We start from the raw sequence: 21,649 nt of genomic DNA on the forward strand, positions 1-21,649 counted from the left end.
CCCCCCGTCCTCAAAAACGTACTTTAAACGAATATATAGATTCATTGATAAGTATAATATTGAGTGGAACAAAATGTGATAAGAACTAAATGGGATTATTTCAAAGAACAGTTTAAAAGTAGAGAGACATACGATAAGACACGTTCATCCTCTGAGCCTGAGGCCTTCTGTGACACAGATCTGAAATATGTACTCCACTTTTTATCACAGACAGACGTATCCACCTTTCTTTTGCTTGTGTTTCACACTTGGTAATGTTTGTCGTATTTACCTTGTAGTTAAATAAATACAGCATTGTATACATCGATATGTAACAAGAAGTTAACAGGATCATTTCAAAGAATATTTTAAAAGAATTGGGGTTTACAATAAGGCATATTCATCCTCAGAGCCAGAGGGCCTTCTATGACACAGATCTGAAATATGTACTCAACTTCTCAACAAATACAGACGTTTACACTTTTTTGTTTGTTTTTTTAGCACTTTGTAATGTTTATCAAACCTATCTTGTAAGCAAATAAATACAGTAATACAGTAATGTATGCATCAATACGTACCTACATAATAAAGGGATTATTTTCAGAGAAGATTTTGAAAGGATGGAAATTTAAAATAAGGCAGGTGAATCCTCAGAGCCTGGGGCCTCTGTGATACGGATCTGAAATAATTATATGAAATAAAATATAGCCGCCTTCCTCTATTCTTTGTGTGTCACACTTTCTATTATTTACCAAAGCTATCTTGGATTGATATTGAGTAGAATTGTGAGCAACGACATGCCTCATGAAACTAATATGATTAATTCAAGAAGTATTACAAATTAGAGAGGCTTTCCAGGCTAATTATACTTCTCTACCTACTTCCTACTTCTTTAGATAAATACTTCTCTGCTCAAAACAGAAATATTCTTTTTCTTTAACTTATAAGATTTACCAAAACCTGACTTTTATTTATATCGATATTGTATTAATTTATTAACATGTAAAAGGTACTAAACTGCATTGGAAAGCAAAAAAGGGAAGTTCACAAATAGACAAACGTTGAGTCTAACTCCTCCTAAAAGCTTTATGCCTTTTATGTCACAGATCTAAAATATATTCCACAGCTCAGCAGAAATAAAGGTTTTACAAATTTCTTTCTCTGCTTTTTTTCTTGCGATACACTTTTAAATTCTTTATATTGTACTTCATATGGTATCGTATTAAATTGTATCAAGATGTAGAAGGAAGTAAACTGAATGTTTAAAACAAACAAAGGAGATTTACGATAAGGCAAAAGCAGAGTAAGCTCATCTTCAGAGCCGCAGGCCTTCTGTGATACAGATCTGAGATATCTACTTCACTACTCAGCGCAGACAGACGTTTTCAACACCATATTCTTAACTTTCTCTTGTCTTCAATTTAGATTTTAAATAAATCAGATCTATACTCTACCCTAAAGAATTAAAAGTAACCGAGGATCCAAAATTACTATTTTATAGTATGCTTACCTTAATACACCATTGGCTTGTTATTTTCCAAGGAATACCTGTCAAAAACAATCAAGCATTAGCGTAGTACTTAGTTTAATTATATTTATAACTCTTATAATGAAAGAAACGCCGTATTCATAACAGTGCACTCTAATAGTATGTTAAATATATTATTTTGTTTATTTACTTCTGGAATCAAGCATAGGTCTAAGAAGTTTGTAAGTTGTTACGTGGGCCCAAAACCCCTTCGGGGATCAAAACTAAATTGTTATGACAGTAGGTGAGTAGATTGGTGGTTTTATTGGGGATATATTTCCAAAATAAATTAAAAAACTCCTAATTTTTTTATTGGTCTTATCAATATCCATGCTGGTACCGAGAAATCACATTTAATAAATAAATAAATTTGTAAACAAACTAAGTATAATCACCTGTTATAACGTTATTATGAAGTCATAAAATGTCATGATATAAATAATAATGTGTATATGTTACACATGACAAGGAATAACCTATGCTCAAATTTAAGATTCCCTTCTGACTCCATGTGAGTCCTCCCCGTGACATTACAAAAAAATGGCAGTTCATTCAAAAAGTAGATTTATAGATATTATAATGGTGTACCAAGTTATGTTACTCTACCTGTAATCGTGCTGGACTTTTGTACACCCTGTATATAGTCATGTGTAAAGAGGTTGAAGGTTGCTGTAAACAAGTTATAGTCTCTTACGTACGTTTTAGTTTGTAACGAATTATAAATTTATGTTTCACGCTTAGTTTTAATGGAGTACTTTAGTTTTCAAGACCAGCTAAATCATTTAGTCGTTTTATTTAGTTCTAAGTGAATTGCAAATTTATTCGTATATAAAATAACAAAATGTGATGATAACGACAAGGATTGTCATGAATGAATGTTACTATTATTTATATGCCTAACGACAGAAAATATTAAAGGAAGGGTTCCCGTTACAGCGACATGCACACAATAACATGTGACATCCCCAGTGATGGAGGGCACTAAGCTGTCAAGATGTCTCTCTATTCTCGTGGCAGTTACAGCTCTTCCCCTTCATCTTACCGCTGCCAACTAAAACTAACCTTAGAGTAAGCAACGAAACTGTTACAATGTGTAGTTATGCGTTTCAATGTGTATTAACGACCATTTATTGAGGTTTGTGAACAATTACTGCAAATATTTCCTAAATCGCACGTAAGGGACTAACTCATATGTAACTTCTAATCTACATCAATGTTATCCATTTTTATTCAAATCCGTGAACACTGTTATTTTTTGCAAAATTAAAAACACCAGAAAGTTGAAGTTTAAATGTAATAGTGATATTTAGCAAACCAGTGTTAGATCAAAATCTCGTCCTAGAAAACTATTTAGTATTACCTTAAAAGAAAGATGACATCATGCGTCATTAGTAACATTTTTAGAAGTTACTAGTTTCAGATCCTTGTTGCATTTAAGCTCAGTGTAAAAATGAACGAACTAGTATTAATTATGTTTGATAATATATATATATATATATATATATATATATATATATATATATATATATATATATATATATAGTTTGAAGTTATTTGTTGGCATAACTCACTCTTACAAATTGTATTTTAGTATTAAATATCTGATTAAACTTCCTAATTGTTACATGGGTGAATCAGAGGAGAGCCAAATTTTCAGATAAGGAAATTGGTATACGTAACAAGGTAGTAACAAGTGTACGTCACTAGGTGTCGCGTAACAATCTTCGCTAAGGTCGCATGTAAAAATAGAAGCTTACACCTCATTCTTTATTTATAGTTCGTTATTGAGGATTGAACGTTTGAAAATATTTCGTACATTTGCCATCTTTATATTTGTTAACATGTAAACATAACAAATACACAAAGTGCTAATATAGATGGTTTTAATTGGTCATGTAAAAATGTCACATGTTAAAATGTTTTTTTTTATGTTTATTTTTTCTGCGATCATGGTTATGTATATCACAAACGTAAACATTTTTGTTAAAGTTTACCCTTATCCCATGGATTACTATGTACAAATTTTTACTCGTTGTGGTTTATATAGAACTGAAGTTTAACAAATTACATTGTCTGTATTTCAGTTAATCCTCGATACGAAACATCACGTGACCAGTTAGACAGACATACAGACAGATCGAAATTATTTTCCCAGCCTCTCTAGTCAAAGGCCTCACTATCACTCAGAGAATAGTGAAGCCTATTGCTGATGTTCGAGTCTACAAGTTAGTTGTGTACGGAGATCGCGTTTATAACGCCTTTGAGTAATAAACTTCGCTATCGCTCAGAAAATGAAGTACAGTAAATGAATTATTGTAAAGATTCAATCCCATATTATAGTGTTGTCATAACTGGCTACTTTTAAGAAGGGTATTTAGAGAAGTGTTATGCAATGGGTTTGACCTAGTATTCTTTTCCCACGCCACCACATAATGTTCGCAAATAATCTGTAGGTGTTTTAATACCCGTTGGTCTAACGTTTACTAGCGCCTTTCTACTCAATATTACATAGATATAACAAGAAGTAATATATCAGTATTGGACTCACACTCAATATCATAATATAATGTTTCAATTTAACAATAAAATAAATACAATTGAGCTAAAACTAACATAGGTATTACATAATATGTGCAATGATTCAAGACACAAGGCAAGTCCATGGTTGCGTGATCCTTATATAATTGCTTCTTCTAGATTATATTCCAGTATTAATACATAGTGATTTAACCGTAATCAACTAGAAACTTCTTTGTACTGTACATATAACCAGGGGTTCTCCTGAGAACATCTTAACCCTCCATCAGGCGCTTAAAATTAGGAACACCATCAGGCGCTCACGGAGGTTTCCTCCAGGCTAGCGAATAATGGATATCATAGTCGTTTAAACTGTTTTTATTTGTTTAAATATTCATACTGATTTAATTACAATGTAATATATTCATTTTTAGGAATTAAATAAAAATTACTCTCTTATGTAATGAATTTTCCAAATAAGAAATTCAAAATCTTAAAAAATGTTATTGTATAATAACAACATGATTAATTTTAAGGAATAATGCGATTAATTGTAAAAATGTTTAACCTACTCTAATAATATATTGAAATTAAACTTAGTTTTTAATTTCTTACAAAAACAACTTACTTCAATTTTGAGATAATATACAATTGTAATGTCAATTATTACTCTGAAATTAAAATTTATTCTTTACTAACATTTTTTTTACACACTACATAAAGTTTCAAAACATTTTCCCTCTGTTTCTTATAACGACAATGTTCACTCCATAAAGAGTACTGAAATTTTTCCTAGCACCCTGGTACTGTACTGACAAGTCTCTCGTCTTCATTCTCCATTTCACAAAATTCAAATAAAATATATTGTAAAACTTAAAAAGAAACCATCACAGGTCACACATTTGGGCGCACACGGATTATTCCTCCATAAAAACTAAACACAATAAGGCGCTCACGGGGATTTCGTCCAAGCACTACAAAACACACCATCGGGCGCTCACGGAGGAATCGTCCAGTCTCGCACGGAAGTAGACCTCACACTGACAGATTTTGACAAAGATAAGCGGGAGGCTATTGTTTCGATTCCCCGAAAGATGCTCGTGAAGTACACTGCGGGAAACGACTGCCAACATCAGAAAAGTAGTACTATTTTTAATAATAAAAAATACACGGAGGAAAACTCCGTTTAGCGCCCGATGGAGGGTTAATACTATTCTACATTGCTGTATAATGTATTAAGTATTAAACAGTAAAATAAATAGTAAATACTGGTTGAAACCTAACAGACTAGATACAATTACCTAGCACTGGCTTACTTCTATTAATTTTGCAAAGAAGTTATTAAAATTATGTCACTTATATAGTTTCTTTGTTAGTTTATTTCTGACTACAGCAACACAAGTCCAATTTCCAGAACAATAGTAACCTGGTAGTAAAGGGACAGTGAATACAACAATGACATTATGTCAGCATTCAGACAATAGCTCTTCGCTCACCGGACATTAGGATTTTATTTACTATTTTAAATCTGGTAAATAAGTAATCACAATATGCATTGCACAGTCGCGGCACAGAAATTAACTTAAAAAGGTAAAAACGTTATGTAACATATAAGTGTACTATAGGTGGTTCATACATAGTTTCCATCTAATACCCAGACACTGTGATAACGCAGGGTTTCCTATCCCTAGAGAAACGCCTAAAAGTAGTAGGTACCAGCTAGCATAGAGTTTCATCTTTCTATTTCTGTTTTAAACTTCATTTTTGGATATATGACATTAAATTCCGTTTAAACTGATTCTACAATATGGATGCAGTACACTTACAGTTTCTAAATGGCGAATTCAATTCTTTATATTGTCTTAATATCATTCCAGTACAATCTTCACAAAATTCTCCAAGTAACGGTTTCCAATTACAAGTAAAATTGGTAACCACCTCGTTGTTCGTAGAACTTGCTATCAGTTTCGTTCAATCATACATTTGATACAACTGTATTGTTTCTTCAAATTTTAATTTGTAAGAATAATTTAAACACGTAATGAGTTGGCACTTTTGTGAAAACAGTCCGTTTCACAACTGTATAATGATTAAATTTTATGGGTTTTTATAAATATCTTATTAATTAATGTAAGATTTCACGTAATAAATAATTATGTAAGAGAGTTATTTTCATTCATTGCACGTTGGCTTAGAGATGTAACAGGAGATCTTATTAGAATGACTGTATTAAGCAGTTTGAGTAACCAACATAAGAGTATTACCCACAGGATATTCAATTAATTAAGGATGATGTTTGTGGATCAAATCAACTGAATATTATTCTTTTCTACATACCAATCTTATAAATATAAACTAAATGCCAAATGTGCTGCTAAGAATACATATCCAGAACAGGTGGACAAATTCGACTAATTATATTTTTGAAATATTGTTTGAAATTCGAAGAAGGTTTATAAGTAGATAGATAAAGCATACATGAAATATTTTTAAATTTCAAGAAATATTTGTATTCATGTTTTATAACCAAACTTGTACTGACACTAAACAGCTGTTTAAGATCGGAGCTGAAGGTTCACAAATACGCTACAACATCTATTAAGATTTAATTTGTTACGTATTAACTGAACAATACTAATTATTCTGTAGTATAATAGAAGGAAAATACAAATTTTATTTAACTTTCATTCAATATTTCATCATTACCTAATTAAAGTCACCTAATTAATATTGTAAGTATTAAAAAGGAAACCTTAGTGAACAAAACTGTGAATAATTTCATATTAGCAACTCAAAACTGGTAGTCTAGCTTGAAAATTTAACAATGGCCTAAGTATGAGCACTAAAATGCCTCTACCGTCTATTATTTCCCAGAATACATTCAGAAAAAGAACAAGACAGAACATCAGTTATAGTTTTGTAGGTATATGTTGCAACGGGACCACAATCCAAACTCAACTATGGACTAGAAATAACCTAGTTCGAAAGTGGATTAAGAGTCGTATTGGCTGTGACACCGTAAGTGATTTCATACTTTCAGAAGTAGAGAGACCTTTTAACCGAAGTAGACTGCTAAGAAATTCCTATGTACATACTTTTCCTTTTTCGCAACAATAAGGAAAACTCTACTATCCCAAAGTAAAGCTCTACTCTTACGTGTCAAGGGCTAAAATTAAACACTATTTGATCGAAATATGTTTCATGACCAATGAATGTGTATATTTTTCGGGGCAGCAATGCAGAATGAGCGTTAACGTAAGAAATATAATTATTTTGGAAGGACCCCTACACGTGCAAAAAGTGAGAAATTAGTCATGTTAAACTCCAATACTCAAAAATTTACATCAAAATTATTTGCACCTCATGTATGCCTACTTATGATAGAAAAACTTCATATACCGCAGGTAAAAGCCAGTATTTTATATATAGATTATTATTTTTAAAACATTGAAAGATGTTTTGGAATTATTTGTTACATTACTTGGCGCAGTACAACGTTATCTTAATTAGTATGATGTAAGATTTGTATCCTATTATCTCTGCTGTTGAAAGGTATGATCTTTAGAGTCTCTGAGTAGGCCATTTGAAATTAAATAATTAATCTCTAGAGCTCCAGGAGCTGCGCATAGGTAAGAGATCTACCCTCCTATCCTGTAATTGATACTTGGGAAGTTCAGAATAGTTGTTACTAGAACCTCCCTATAATTACGTTCATTTATAAGTATCATCGTGTTTTCGTCAACAGTTGGAATGTAAAGTAATGGATAAACAAGAATGAATACTTATTTTGTTTATTTCAAACTCTACACTAAAAGCGTCAATACTACTGTACAACTATCACTATTATGCAGGCAGGTGAATTACTACTATTTTTGAGTTACTACTACTAAGTCTCATATATATCGAATTTACAATTATATCCGAAATATTTCATGAAAATAAGTTTTTGGATGCAATATAATTAGTAGAATTAAGAAAAGGGTGGTCTTGGAAATATGTTTAATGAACTTCATTCTGGTTTTGACACTTTGAGGGCAAGATGGTACACCGCATCCTCCAGTCTGTCAGCTACAAACTTTCTGCAACTATTGATTAGTGGTTAAGGAGACGAAACTTTGAGAAAAGTTGGCCCTATGGTTAACACCTTCTAATTTAATGTGGCGCAGCGCACAATTAGTCGTCTAGTTGATGTGAGATTTGAACTTTCCCACATCATCGATCACATTATGAAAACAATCGTCTTGATTACTCTTCTCGAACCATTAATACAATCTTCACGTATGTTAGAGATTATCTTGAAAATAGTATATTTTGCTAAGTAACTTATTGATGGGACATAGAGAACGGTTTTGAGCCTTAAATGGACAATTTCAAGACAGAATAGACTGTTTTGGTTATCTTATTTTCCAAACCACGACTATGGAAAGACAAGTAAATAAATGAAACAGGAAACGTCTTTATAAAATATTCGTACGACATGATTTCGTACAAATTTTTGATTGAAAGATAATATTAGACAACTCTATGAGTTGCACTATTTTTATGTTAACTCTAACGTACTCTTATTATTTTCTTATTTTATTATTTCCCTAAATTACAATTGGTTAATAAGTAGATTTACTTGGAATATACAATGTAAGTTAAGAAGTATGGATACACTCTTTTTAGTTTTTAATGGATAAATATGGAGGGATGGAACTTTGGACACATTTTAGGACATAGAAGTGAACTTTGTAGTCAATGTACAACTTTACCCATTTCCCCACAAAGAGTATGGTTAGCTAAAATTTTTAAGACCCATTAGTGATGCCTCAATTGAAAGAACTTGATAAAAGAAGAAGAAGAGTGGAAACTAGAGCTTTATATCTCAACCCAGTACAAAATGGGAAATTAAAATCTATTTATGTATATATAATACAACATATCCATGCTTTATTTTATTATACACATTAATATTGTAATCCTCATGAAAATAGTATGACATTTGAGGCAACTCTCGCTGAGACTTTGCTGCTGTCATATATTGCCTCCTTTATATGCAAGCTGACAGCTGTATTTGTTTACGTACCATCTGATAATTTTTGGCTCAACATAATATTAAAACACGTCAGTAATTTTCAATACGAGTAAAAGTCGCAACAGTGTTGAAGACAGTGTTTGGAGGTGGGATTGAAGCGCAATAGCTATAACCAAATAATGTTCCTGCAAGTTGCTTTGCTAAAATTCAATACTTGACTATTTTAAATATCATGGACGTATTGATGTTGACCAGTACATGTTTGGAAACAAAAGATGCATTATTTAAATTACAAACATTTGATTGAATTCCACATAATAAAGGTTAAAAATAACACAAAAAAGTAAAATAATAGGGACAAACATGGCGCACAAAAAGAATACATATGGTACATCTACCATAAATGGTGACGACGACTGGGTGTTTAGTAGACAGAGAAACATGTAGTGGTATACTGCAAACTTGGAACTGTTCTGACATAGTTTTAGTTAAATACAATGAATTTTAATACAATTAATATGAAAGAAAAGTTTTCCGTAACCGTAATTCTAGCACTCGTATACAAGCGGCTGGAGTTTGCTATTTTTACCTGTCATTGCTGATGTGATACACATGTAACAATATCTAAACTAATGTTGTTAAAAAAACGACATTTAATTTGTACAAAAAACTAGTTAATTATTTTTGGTTTTCTAGCACTTTGGATTAAATTTCGCGTATAATTTCAGTGTAGCATTGTCTATAAGTATATTTTGACATAACCTACAATTCTTTGTTTAATGTTTTTTACTGACGATTTAGTATTTTGACAGGATAATATGATTTCGGACGTTTGCGATCGTTACGGTTAAAAACGTATAAACACAAAGTTTTGAGGATTGGAATCTGTCCTCTTCGTCAGGTAGGTATTATATATATATATATATATATATATATATATATATATATATAAAACAGAAAGTAGAAAAGAATTAAGACAAGGGTTCATACATATTCAAAAGCTGCTTGGAGTCTAGTCCAGGTGTTGTTACTGCAGAGAACGCTACCTCCCCCATCTGGCGAAAGGAACCGATTCCAATCCTCCAAAGGTTTTTTATTTATTTATTTATTTTACTTACATGCAACAATACAGGTTACACACCCAATTACATTGTGCATGTTTCAATCAAGATGACATGCAACAATATCCACACATTCAAATATAATCCAGTCCAGTCCAGTGTTCCACCAAAGTAGTTTCCCATTAAATAGATAATTAAGCCTAAAGATAAATAACAGATACATAATATATATACACACAGATATATATATATATATATATATATATATATATATATATATATATATAAAACAACGTAACTATAATAAAATTATAAACAAAATAACAACAATAACAAATAATCATAAATATTAACAAAGTCAAGATAAGCCATAACAAAAAGAACATGTGTGTGTGTGTGTGTGTGTGTGTGTATTGTTATACCTTTTGTAACCATAAAGTTAAGCTACAAGTGTCTATTTAAGTTTCCCGAGCCTTTCACAGTTTGTATAATAATTAGTTTCTTAAAAAGGCAAAATTATTGGAAGCTAACGGTTTATAATCTTCTATACCGAATTCTCCTAGAAATAGAATACTGGAAATGTGACAGTATAACATCATGCACGATCATTTTATCACTTCAAATGGCAATCACAGGCCACGGAATTAACTCTCTAAGGAATCTCAACTGGGCTTTTACAAGTGCATTACTGCGAAATGTACAGGTACAGTCAGGGTAATTCAATTGGTTGATGTAATTGTCTTTCTTTAAATTCTTTTTCTATCCGTGTAACTTTTGCGCTTGTAGAGATGAAGGAACGAAATCGTACTCTCCGATATTTTATAAACAGACCTAATACAGAGATATTACACTGAGAGAGCAGAATATTTTTTGTAGCTCGAGACAATCATTGTGCCATGGAAAGTTAAAGCAGGTGCATCCCAGGTATATGCACAGCGCTCACTGCAAGATGGCTGGCACCAGATGGAAGATGTTCTGCCGGAAATGTATCTACAGTCACCCGGTCGGACTGGACTCGAGTAAACACTGATCAAAGCCTTCACACTGGGTAAACCGAAGGTTTGTTTGTCGGCTATTTCGGCTGCAGAGTGCCATTTGTAGTGGTCCAGGCTATTTCTTTCGTGTTTTCGGAGGAGCTTTCAGCCACGCTTTCACATGATAGGTACAAACTGTTACTTGTGTTGAGGAAACAAATAGTTTGGCATTTAATAAGCTGCTTTCGAAGATGTTGACTTTGCAACCTACTATATAAGATAGGATTTCTGTGAGTATATGCATGTTCTCACACTTAGCTACGCAAACTATGCAGGTTTCATTAAATTTAGCTTATTGCTACTATTATTCTAAGATAAACGTTATTACAAAACATTTGTTCTCGTAATACTATTTAAATCACTTAAAATAATTTTATATTTACATAAACACCTTTACATTGCACCATCACTTAAAAATCCAGATAGTATATACTGGATATAAAATATCCGTCGGATACCACAAACAATTGAAAATTTAAATTGTATTAATTTAGGTTCGGTAATTTAGAGTTGATTCAAACGATATCAATGGCCTTATTTAGATTTTTGTATTTTCATTAAGCAACACATAACAAGACACTTGTGATTGTAGGGGTGGGACGTTTTCAATGTTTATTTCCAATGTATTTAGTTAATCTCTGTATATAAAAACAAACCTCTTACTCACTCATTTAATAAATCTTCAACAATTCTCTATCTTGCCAATATATCAAAACATTTTAATTTGGTACACGTGTACCTAATTTTTCATAAAAAACTTAAGTCCTTTCACGAAGATCAAACTTCCATAGGGTTTTGAAAAGGGGTCACAGCTCCTCGATGACTTAAAACTACACATTTCATCCCTCCAATGTTCTTGAAAGATAAATCCTTTTCACACATGCTTATTTTTAACGGATAAGTAAGTATTTTTCATAAAGACAACTACTCATATGAGTTAAAATGGTGTAGAAAGTCCTAAATGAACTAAAACTCTGTCCGTTATCTGAACTCCAAATTCCCAGAGTCTAGAAAGGTTAAAACTAACACACAAGGACCGTATCTTTTCAAAATACCAAGTACAGATGTTCTTATTCCAATAAAGTTCTTATATGAGCTTATGTAAGTAAAAAGGGCAGATTAGATTATTTTGTTAGAATTTTTTTTCGAGACCTTTATATTTATATTTTCCTCTTGGTCGGGACAGAATAATAAATCCGGCTATGACACGTGATATTTTAGAATAGAATACAATTATAAACGAAAGAAGTATAAACAATTTTGATTGTAGTACGTTTATGACACCAATATATATATATATATATATATATATATATATATATATATATATATATATTTTATTTGCCTGGACAACAGGGAAAACTCAACAGTGGAATCGCAAATATAATTTATTCAAACCAGAAATGTTCATAGAAGCGCAAAATTTTAAATGGAAACCAGACGCAATTTCGCTAAACCTTTGAGCTTCTTAACCAAAACACTGAAATGATGCAGACCTCATGTATGCCTTCTTTCGTTGTAAAAACAGTATTAGAGTCCATCCTGTTATACTGAAAGTGTTTTTACTAAGACTGCTAGAGACTTAGAAATTACAACAAATATTTGCAATGCCGAAAGACTTTTAGTCTTTATAAAAAATTATATACCGAAAAAAGTAACTGCATAAAGTTCAGAATCAATATTGACCTAGGCGGGAGTGTTTTTGCCATCATATCTAGTTTATGTGATACAGATATGCTTGAAGTATTTAGCAAATTCCTTCAATTTATGTATATATAGGATTAAATTTAAAAGTATTTTCAAATACCTTTAATGCTTTTATATTTATTGAAATAAATTTAGCCTATTGCCATTTACATAATTTATATTTGTATTATTCATAATATATTAGTATTGCATTATTATAAGTGTATGTATAAAATGTTGCTGCATGAAGTACTTTTTAACCGTACGAGATGAACTGTATAAGTTTCTTCAAAAATTACCATTCATTTTTTTGAATTTTTTGCTCTATGCCAATAGTACTGCGTATATCAGTAATTTCACAATGTTTAGTACTTATTCAGTGCTCCTTTCTTGACGAATAATAAACTGCAAAATATCATATGTTAACTCTTACGAAGCAAAGTTTGATATTATCCCCGTAACAGGTTACGTAGCAGTATATTATTTTTGTACTAAAATGTATCAGAGTCTCATATAACAGTTTTTACCATAGTGCAAAAGAAGTTATATACATTTTAAGAATATTAAACTAGTGTAATAGTGTAGAACCTTTCTACACTAAAACGGAGCTAAAAATAAGAAACAGCACAGGATGCAGATTGTATGAACAAAACAATTAACAGTTCCTTTTAAAACTCGACAACATTCATGCAAGTACAGTTACTTGCTCCATGTAAAGCTCTAGAACATGCTTGTACTGTAACTACTGCTTATCCGTGAACAAGTATAGTTTATACTAACTTGCGTTATTAAAGGTACAAGTTAGGTGTAAGCAGGATTACGAGTTACAAAGAAAGCTTAGTCGAGGTCAAATGCAAAATTTTAAGTATATACTTGCATTTGTTACTGTGTTACACGTTACAACGCCGTATGATTGCACTGTTTATAGTTAATAAGTATGTTTATAAGTTTATTTATTTTGATATTTCCTCGTTGAAATATATGTGGGATGCCCATAAAAGCAAGGTAAGATATACACTACCACTCAGCTAAATCTCAAGGAGTGATTTGTACCATCATCGAACTTGCATCTGTTAATAGAGAAAGGATAATATTGCTATATATCAGTACGTTCTCGACATATTTTGCGGACATAGAAAATGACATAGAGGTAAAGATGAGACAGAAATTTAACTTTCGCAACTTTTTGAGCAGTCACTTTGCTAACGCTAAGCCAAAAATACTCGTATCATTCGTTACGTGTAAGTGATCTTAGAAGCTAAAATAGCGTGAACAATAAAGATTTCTTAAAGCGTATTAGTTTTACTAAAATTATTTTAACATTTGAAATAACATATTAATAAAATAATCTGTCAGTACCGGAATATTCAGAGTATACCACATAAATTAGTTGAAACAATATATTTTGTTATGTTACATAAATTATTAAAAAATTATATACTGATCTTTTATTATGAGAATAGATTTTATAGTTTTGAATTCCCAACTCTTTAAAATAATCTCCCTCAAGGAAAACTAAGTATAAAATGTTTTTTAAATACTCTACGACAAATTACTTGCAGGAAAATCGTGCAATTTTCCTATCTGATTTAAATGAAGATATATGAAAATAAGACTTCAAAACTAATACAGCATGTATATGAAGTATAGTTTCAGGAAGTGACATGCTTTTAATCTGTTATATCCGGAGAATATTATGTTGATTTATTAAAAGCAATGTAGCACAATTTTGTTTTTAAATCATTGAAATAATCTGAAGAAAATTAAATTCTTTTGCAAACAAAACCCATGCCACTATTATCATTTATACTTTATATTTATATTGTAAAGCTTAAATTTCCTACTTTTGAGCCGGTTTTATTTAGTTCTTATAAAAAGTACGTTTATTATTCAGCTTTAAATTATACTAAACCACGTGAAATAATTATAAAAATGTTCCCGTGTCTTTGCTCTTTATAAAATTAAAATTATTTTCTATTCTAAACCTTTCTGCTCACCTTAAACGATTTCTTTCTTTTCAATTTTATGTTATATAAATTAAATTTTAGGAATAAGGATGAGTATCCATCACTAAAAGTAGGAAGAAACCATAAAGATAATATAGTTTTTTAAAATTTAATTCCTTTACAATATTACCATTTTCAAACTTCAACCATTCCAGTTTTAAATTAGGTTTAGCTCAAATAAAAATTATCTGTACGATACATTTAGTGTATATATATTTACTATGTATAATTTATTTAATATGAATAATTGAGAAACCATACTTATTTTTGCTATCACCTAAATTAACATAAATGTATTAATCTGATGGAATGCAGTTGTTGTGAATTTACTGAATGAAGCTGCACATAATAAAACTGCAAATGTAATGTGGCACAATGAAGATCGGCGCTGGCTGTAGAATAAGAGATAACTTTCACTATTTATTCACTACTTTACAGTGACTGTCACGCGCACACATCTCAGTATTGAAGGTCACTGCAGTGCGTAGTAGTAAAATTAAATTGACTATTGAAATACGATAACGATAGTAGCAGATGATCGAAGAATAATAATTCAGTAAACAACACACACTGGCTTCTACTGAACTTCTAGCATAAACCTGAGTTTAAATTTATATAATTTAACCAGATGTATATGAACAATTTGCTATATGTTCTTCAGCAGCTCGTTCTCAAAATCTAGTTTAAAAACCTACCAGGGCGTTTTCGAAGCCTAAAATTCGATATGTCCCACTCCTGCGGAATATCTGGGGAATGAAATGCATGTAGACTTGTGAATTTTAAATAAAGCTTCATTTCTATGTAACCAACATCTAGTTTCATGATGGTGCTCACAATGGGACTTGGCTGAGCGTTAGCAGGCATTTTTGCATTGGTACTATAGGTAACCATTATGGTAACAAGAATACCGCAGAGTCAATACATTTGTTAACAAGCACAAATTTTTAGCATGTTTCATGGTAACATATATGGTATAAAAAAATAGCAAAACATTTGAAATTTTGCATGCACTCGTAATGCATAAGCCTGTTATGTGACATGTGGAGTGGTGCACTCATATCATTTAATAAATAACAACTGGTGCGTGTATTAGGAAATGTGTCCTTTAAAGTATACAGAATGTGACCAATTTATTAGCCTAACTCAGAGTTAACATAATTTTATTTATCAAGTTAAGTTTAAAGTTAAAGTTATAAGAGCCTATTTGAGAACAAAATAAAATAATATTGCTACAGCTAAAAAATACTTGTAATGGTCCTACCCAAAACATTATTCTATGCAATGAAAATAACTATTAGTCCCTGTATTTTGTTGGTACAGACAACGTAACTTACTTCAGTAACAATACAATGTCATGAATTTATAATTGCTTTTGAATTTTCTTTGATGTTTTAGCACAATGCAGACAGTATTATAATCTAATCGTACCAGAAGGAAATAAATTTCATTGAATAAATACAAAAAGTAAATTCTTTATCGTGGTACATTATTTTAGCTCCATACTTTAAACATATCAAATGTTTTCTCTAAAATGAGCACAAGTTAGGTTCAGGAAAATCTGCATTTTTATATATAATTTTGACAGTATTTATTGTGAATGCCTGTATTAAATATTGAAAATCGATATAACTGCTGAATTTTGCAATGTACACAGTTCAATTGTGATACCATTCAAAATTAGTATTATAAATTCTCTTGCGTCATCTCCTTATTTTTTATTTTATGGTATAGAGCTTATAATCTATTCCTTTTTGAATTCAGAGAAGAATGTAAGATTTAAGGAGTGTAGTACGTATGTTCTTATTTCTCTATTTATATAACGAAAGGAAACTGTTTAAACTCACAAAATTTATTACACTAAACTTTTAAATATTGATGGGCATGTTTAAAATTAGAAATATTTTCCCACTAATACCAAATGAAGCAAGCAGGTGCCTTTTACATTCCAGGAACATACAAGGTATTGCTAGGTTGGAAATGAATGTATTAATGTATCTATCAAACACGTGTGTACAAAATACAAAATTGACTGACTGATACAAGATTTTATTCCTCGGATAAAAAATTAAAGTACATAGTTCTTCACGTATTTTGACATAGCTTCAGGAAATATTTAGACTCTCTGTTCATACATGTTTTAATTTAAAAAATACATTTCAATCATGTTTAATACGAATAACTTTGCATGTTATTATCAAGAAAATTATCATCAATACTATAATTTTCTGCTTACAAGTCGTAGTAATTAAAATTTTAAAAATAGTATCACTAAAACCGATAGTTATATAAATAAGTTATAGTGAACTTATTGGGTATCCTATGAAAAGTCCAACAGTATCAAATTTGCGTAAAATAATACAGAAGTACTTATGGGTGTTGTAAAGGTTTACGCACTATTTACTATAAATTCTGTTTCTTAGATATTTATTTTGTATCAGTACCAGCAGTTTATAACTAAAGTAAAACAATTCCCAATTTCATTAAAATTTATTTATAGATTTTTACAGTTAAAAGAGACTGCAAATTTTATGTAAATATAAGTTTTAATTGTATAAATTTAGAAAATCCCTTAATCGGTAATTTCAAATAGGAAAATGATTGATTAATAAAATTACAATTATTGTACCTTTAATCTGCTTAAAACAAACGCTAAGCTTCAAGTTATTTGCATTAATCATTTTGAACGTAGTTTTTCGAATAAAAAATACATATGGATAGACTGACCCTAAACGAAAAGTTATGGTAAATATGAACACATACCCGTACTCAGTGTTTGTGCCCACTGCCTTTTCCTGAATATATATATATATATATATATATATATATAATATATATATATATATATAATAAAATACAGTATATAAATACAGTATCCTTATTGATAAAAGTCATAATTATGTAACATTACAGGCAAGAAGTTCTTTATACTATTAAAACATAAAGGTGCTCATCTGCGCCCTAACATTATATGACTTGTTACCGGTACTTCCTACTTATGGGTGGAAAAAATTGACCAAGAATTCTTCTCTACAGTCCAATATATAATATATATAATCAAATACAGTATGTAAATACAGTATCCTTATTGATAAAAGTCATAATTATGTAACATTACAGGCAAGAAGTTCTTTATACTATTAAAACATAAAGGTGCTCATCTGCGCCCTAACATTATATGACTTGTTACCGGTACTTCCTACTTATGGGTGGAAAAAATTGACCAAGAATTCTTCTCTACAGTCCAATATATAATATATATAATCAAATACAGTATGTAAATACAGTATCCTTATTGATAAAAGTCATAATTATGTAACATTACAGGCAAGAAGTTCTTTATACTTTTAAAACATAAAGGTGCTCATCTGCGCCCTAACATTATATGACTTGTTACCGGTACTTCCCACTTATGGGTGGAAAAAATTGACCAAGAATTCTTCTCTACAGTCCAATACAATTTCTTTAGGGCCTTCTGTATTTAAGTATAGCAGTTTTAAACTACGTACTGCATTTATTATTGATAGGGTACTGAGAGTGTAAAGTATAGTGGAAATAATACATTTTGCCTCAGAATGTCAATAATTAATAAGAAATCTATGTTAAAATGACCGGGACCTAGTTACAGGGAAATGTTTTCAAGTTTCTGTATTATTTGTATAGTAATATATATATATATATATGTGCTTTCAAATTATAATTAGTATTGTACAATTAGGCGTAAATAAAACAAATCAGGCAGTTATAGCGATTCCTATTACAAATTTGGACTAACATTTAGAACTTAAAAAATACATTTCATAGTACGAGTAAATTATATGATGTGTATAGCGTGTATTTCCATTTTACATTTTAAAAATTTAACGTAATATAAAGTAAACCAACTCGTACTAAACATTATCTTATGGGTTTTCAAAGCTATTTTCACCAATATTTACGTTCACTGTGTAAAGTTTAAATACATACACTATTCTTATGACATGGTGTCATAAATAAATCAGGTGCCGTTGAATGGGCTGTAAAACCTGAACATTGATGATTTTTCATTTTGACTTCTGCGTTATTAGATATGGAGATTTATCGAGCAGTAAATAACATATTGAAATAAAATTTACTGCATAATAACGTTTTGTTGTGCTTGGTGAACTTTTTAAAGAGGAAAGAAATCATTTATTAAGAAATACAACAATTCCAGCTATATATTTTTAACACTATGTAACACTTTGGATCAAATTAATCTCCATTTAGGCTATAAATCATTGGAATAAAATAGATAACTGACGATTTTTTAACTATTGAAATGCATAGTTAGAAATATTTAAATTCATCCTTTCTGTGACTTTTAACAAATCTCAAATGCTATAAGATTTAATCGATATACATGCATAAAGAAAGGAATGAATAGATATATTTAATACTAAAGTGATATTACATAGATAGATACTAATACAAAACAAAAAACACTTTTTCCAAAATAATTCCCGATTAAGTTTAAAAGCCTAAACATTTGTTTAATAACTTATACTTAGTGTAGAGTGATATAGGACGTATACATAGAGACCGTATTATATATATATATATATATATATATATATATATATATATAGCATATATATATATATATATATATATATATATATATATATATATATATATGCTACGTTAAAATGATACATGGTTTATGAAAAATGTACAACATCGTGTACACGTATTTTTACAATACAATTTGAGAAACGACTGAAATAAAACAGACATCAAAAGGAAGAGGATATTGGAATTTCCCGACACTATTCACTTTGAACCCTGTTCATTTAATTTTCCGAAGTAAAAAAACCTTTCCGATGTTTCAAAGAAGACAATAATACCCGTGTTTTACTGTCAACGCTAAAGTCAAAGAGAATCTAATTACTTGGCACTTGTAAACCATTTTTAAAAAGAGCATTCACAATATACTTTTGCTGCTATATTTCATTACATTATATTATAATTTAAGGTTTATATAATATCAAAGTAGTTTATGCTTTCAAAGGAAAATTAAACTTTAGTATTTAATTTTTATGTAATTCCTAGCGTAAGCATCAGATACCCGTTTCTAAGCATGTTACCATAAAAGTACTATTATCCTTTTTAGGAGGATATAAATTGCAAAACCACATTAGAAATCAATTAATGATCAGTTTATTTATACGTTTTATGAATTATTTTAAAGTGTGTAGTTCTTTAAAAAAATGGTAATTACTTATAATTAGCATTAGAAATCATTTTTTAACATTTCAACATTTAAAATATCCATATTATTAATTAAGAGAATAATTTTAAATGGAAAAATAGCTACGCTATTGCTATAGCAAGTAATAGTCATTATTAATTTAATTGGCTTCAAACGTAATAAAAATAAATGATAGTATCATTTGCGCCTGCAATACTATTGTATTATTTGTATTATTTTATAGCAGAATTGTACGTATAGAAAATTGTTGGAATTGTTGGAGTTGTTGTTGTACGTATTGTTGTTGTTGGAATTTACAAAATTGTTCTAAAAATAATTCAATATTAACTACTAACTCCAAAAGAGTAAGAGCTGGTCAAATCTTACGACTGCGGTCAATATTTAAATTTATTTACGTATATCTACACGTATCACGTATCTTGAATGTGTTATCTCTTAGAATTTCAGTATATTTATGACAATGCATTTATATTAGACTCAGTTTTTCGTTTGTGACTTGTGATGTTTCTTGACCGGTACATGAAATACACGGATCCAATTAAATCCTCAGTTATCAATATTATTTTCATGGTACTAATAATAACAAGTATAAACTTTAGAATTATAGCTTTATACATTTCTATTTGAAAGATTGAATAACTGAGGATGTTAAATAATCGTACAATATTATTGTTATGTTTAAGGTTAGATATAACTGTACGAATACTAATTGCAGTCGTTTCGATAAGACATTCCTTATGTAATAAAACGTAAAACATTATTAATAGTTTAATCAGTAAATAGGTTTTAAGTTTTTCTTGCTCTTAAATGTTATTCTAAATTGTATCCGCGCTCTGTGATGTATTTCTAAATAAATCTTATTTTCAATTTTTTGAAGAAAATTACTTTAACTATATTTTTTATTAATTTTATTTTTAGTCAGCTACGATCTAAAATATTATTGCATTTTATATGGCAAAGGAAACATATTATTATCCAACTCTCAGCCTATACTACATTTTAAAATAAAAATAAATTTCTCAGGTACATCATATTTATAATGCCTGAAGAAAGTTTCGACATAACACGGTTCAATTTAAATTAATCATAAAATATGCATACTATTATAATTTTAAACTCGACTTCGTTATCCGAGCAGTTTGACATTTTCAACGCACGCCTAAGGCTAGTCTAATCTGGAGAGCTTATTACGTCTTGATTTATCGTTATATCGATTACTATAGTGCCAAGACATGGAATATATTGATAAACAACGACTAAATCTACTAGGATTTTACTATAATATAATAACGTACAAAACTGCTATTTTGAAAAAATATTTGAGTATGACAATCCGATATACGGTTGAATATTAAAACATTATATATAATCATTGGTTTGTAGGTTCTGACTACCAAAAAATACTATATTTTCCATTGAGCCTATAATTATAATTTCATAAACTAGGATGGAAAATCTTGAACGTTAAATACTATTTCAATATCATGTTGACAAACTATTCTAGTTTACGTTTTGACTTACTTAAAGTATGAAGTTAAACATGTATTTTAGGTTTATTTAGAAATATAAATACTGGGTTATAGCTTTTCAAACC

At 30.0% G+C, this 21,649-nt stretch overlaps 1 protein-coding gene across 2 annotated transcripts in view; it reads right to left on the minus strand.

Moving 5' to 3' along the window:
• Positions 1-21,649, minus strand: part of LOC124367625 (somatostatin receptor type 2-like) — a 186,597-nt gene that overhangs the window by 164,620 nt on the left and 328 nt on the right. For both annotated transcript variants that reach the window (XM_046824598.1, XM_046824597.1), the window contains exon 2: positions 1,490-1,527. The gene's annotated coding sequence lies outside the window, so the exon portion shown is untranslated. The remainder of the gene's footprint in view (positions 1-1,489; positions 1,528-21,649) is intronic.

Source organism: Homalodisca vitripennis, chromosome 8 (genome assembly GCF_021130785.1).
Source record: "Homalodisca vitripennis isolate AUS2020 chromosome 8, UT_GWSS_2.1, whole genome shotgun sequence".
In the NCBI taxonomy this organism is placed as follows: domain Eukaryota; kingdom Metazoa; phylum Arthropoda; class Insecta; order Hemiptera; family Cicadellidae; genus Homalodisca; species Homalodisca vitripennis.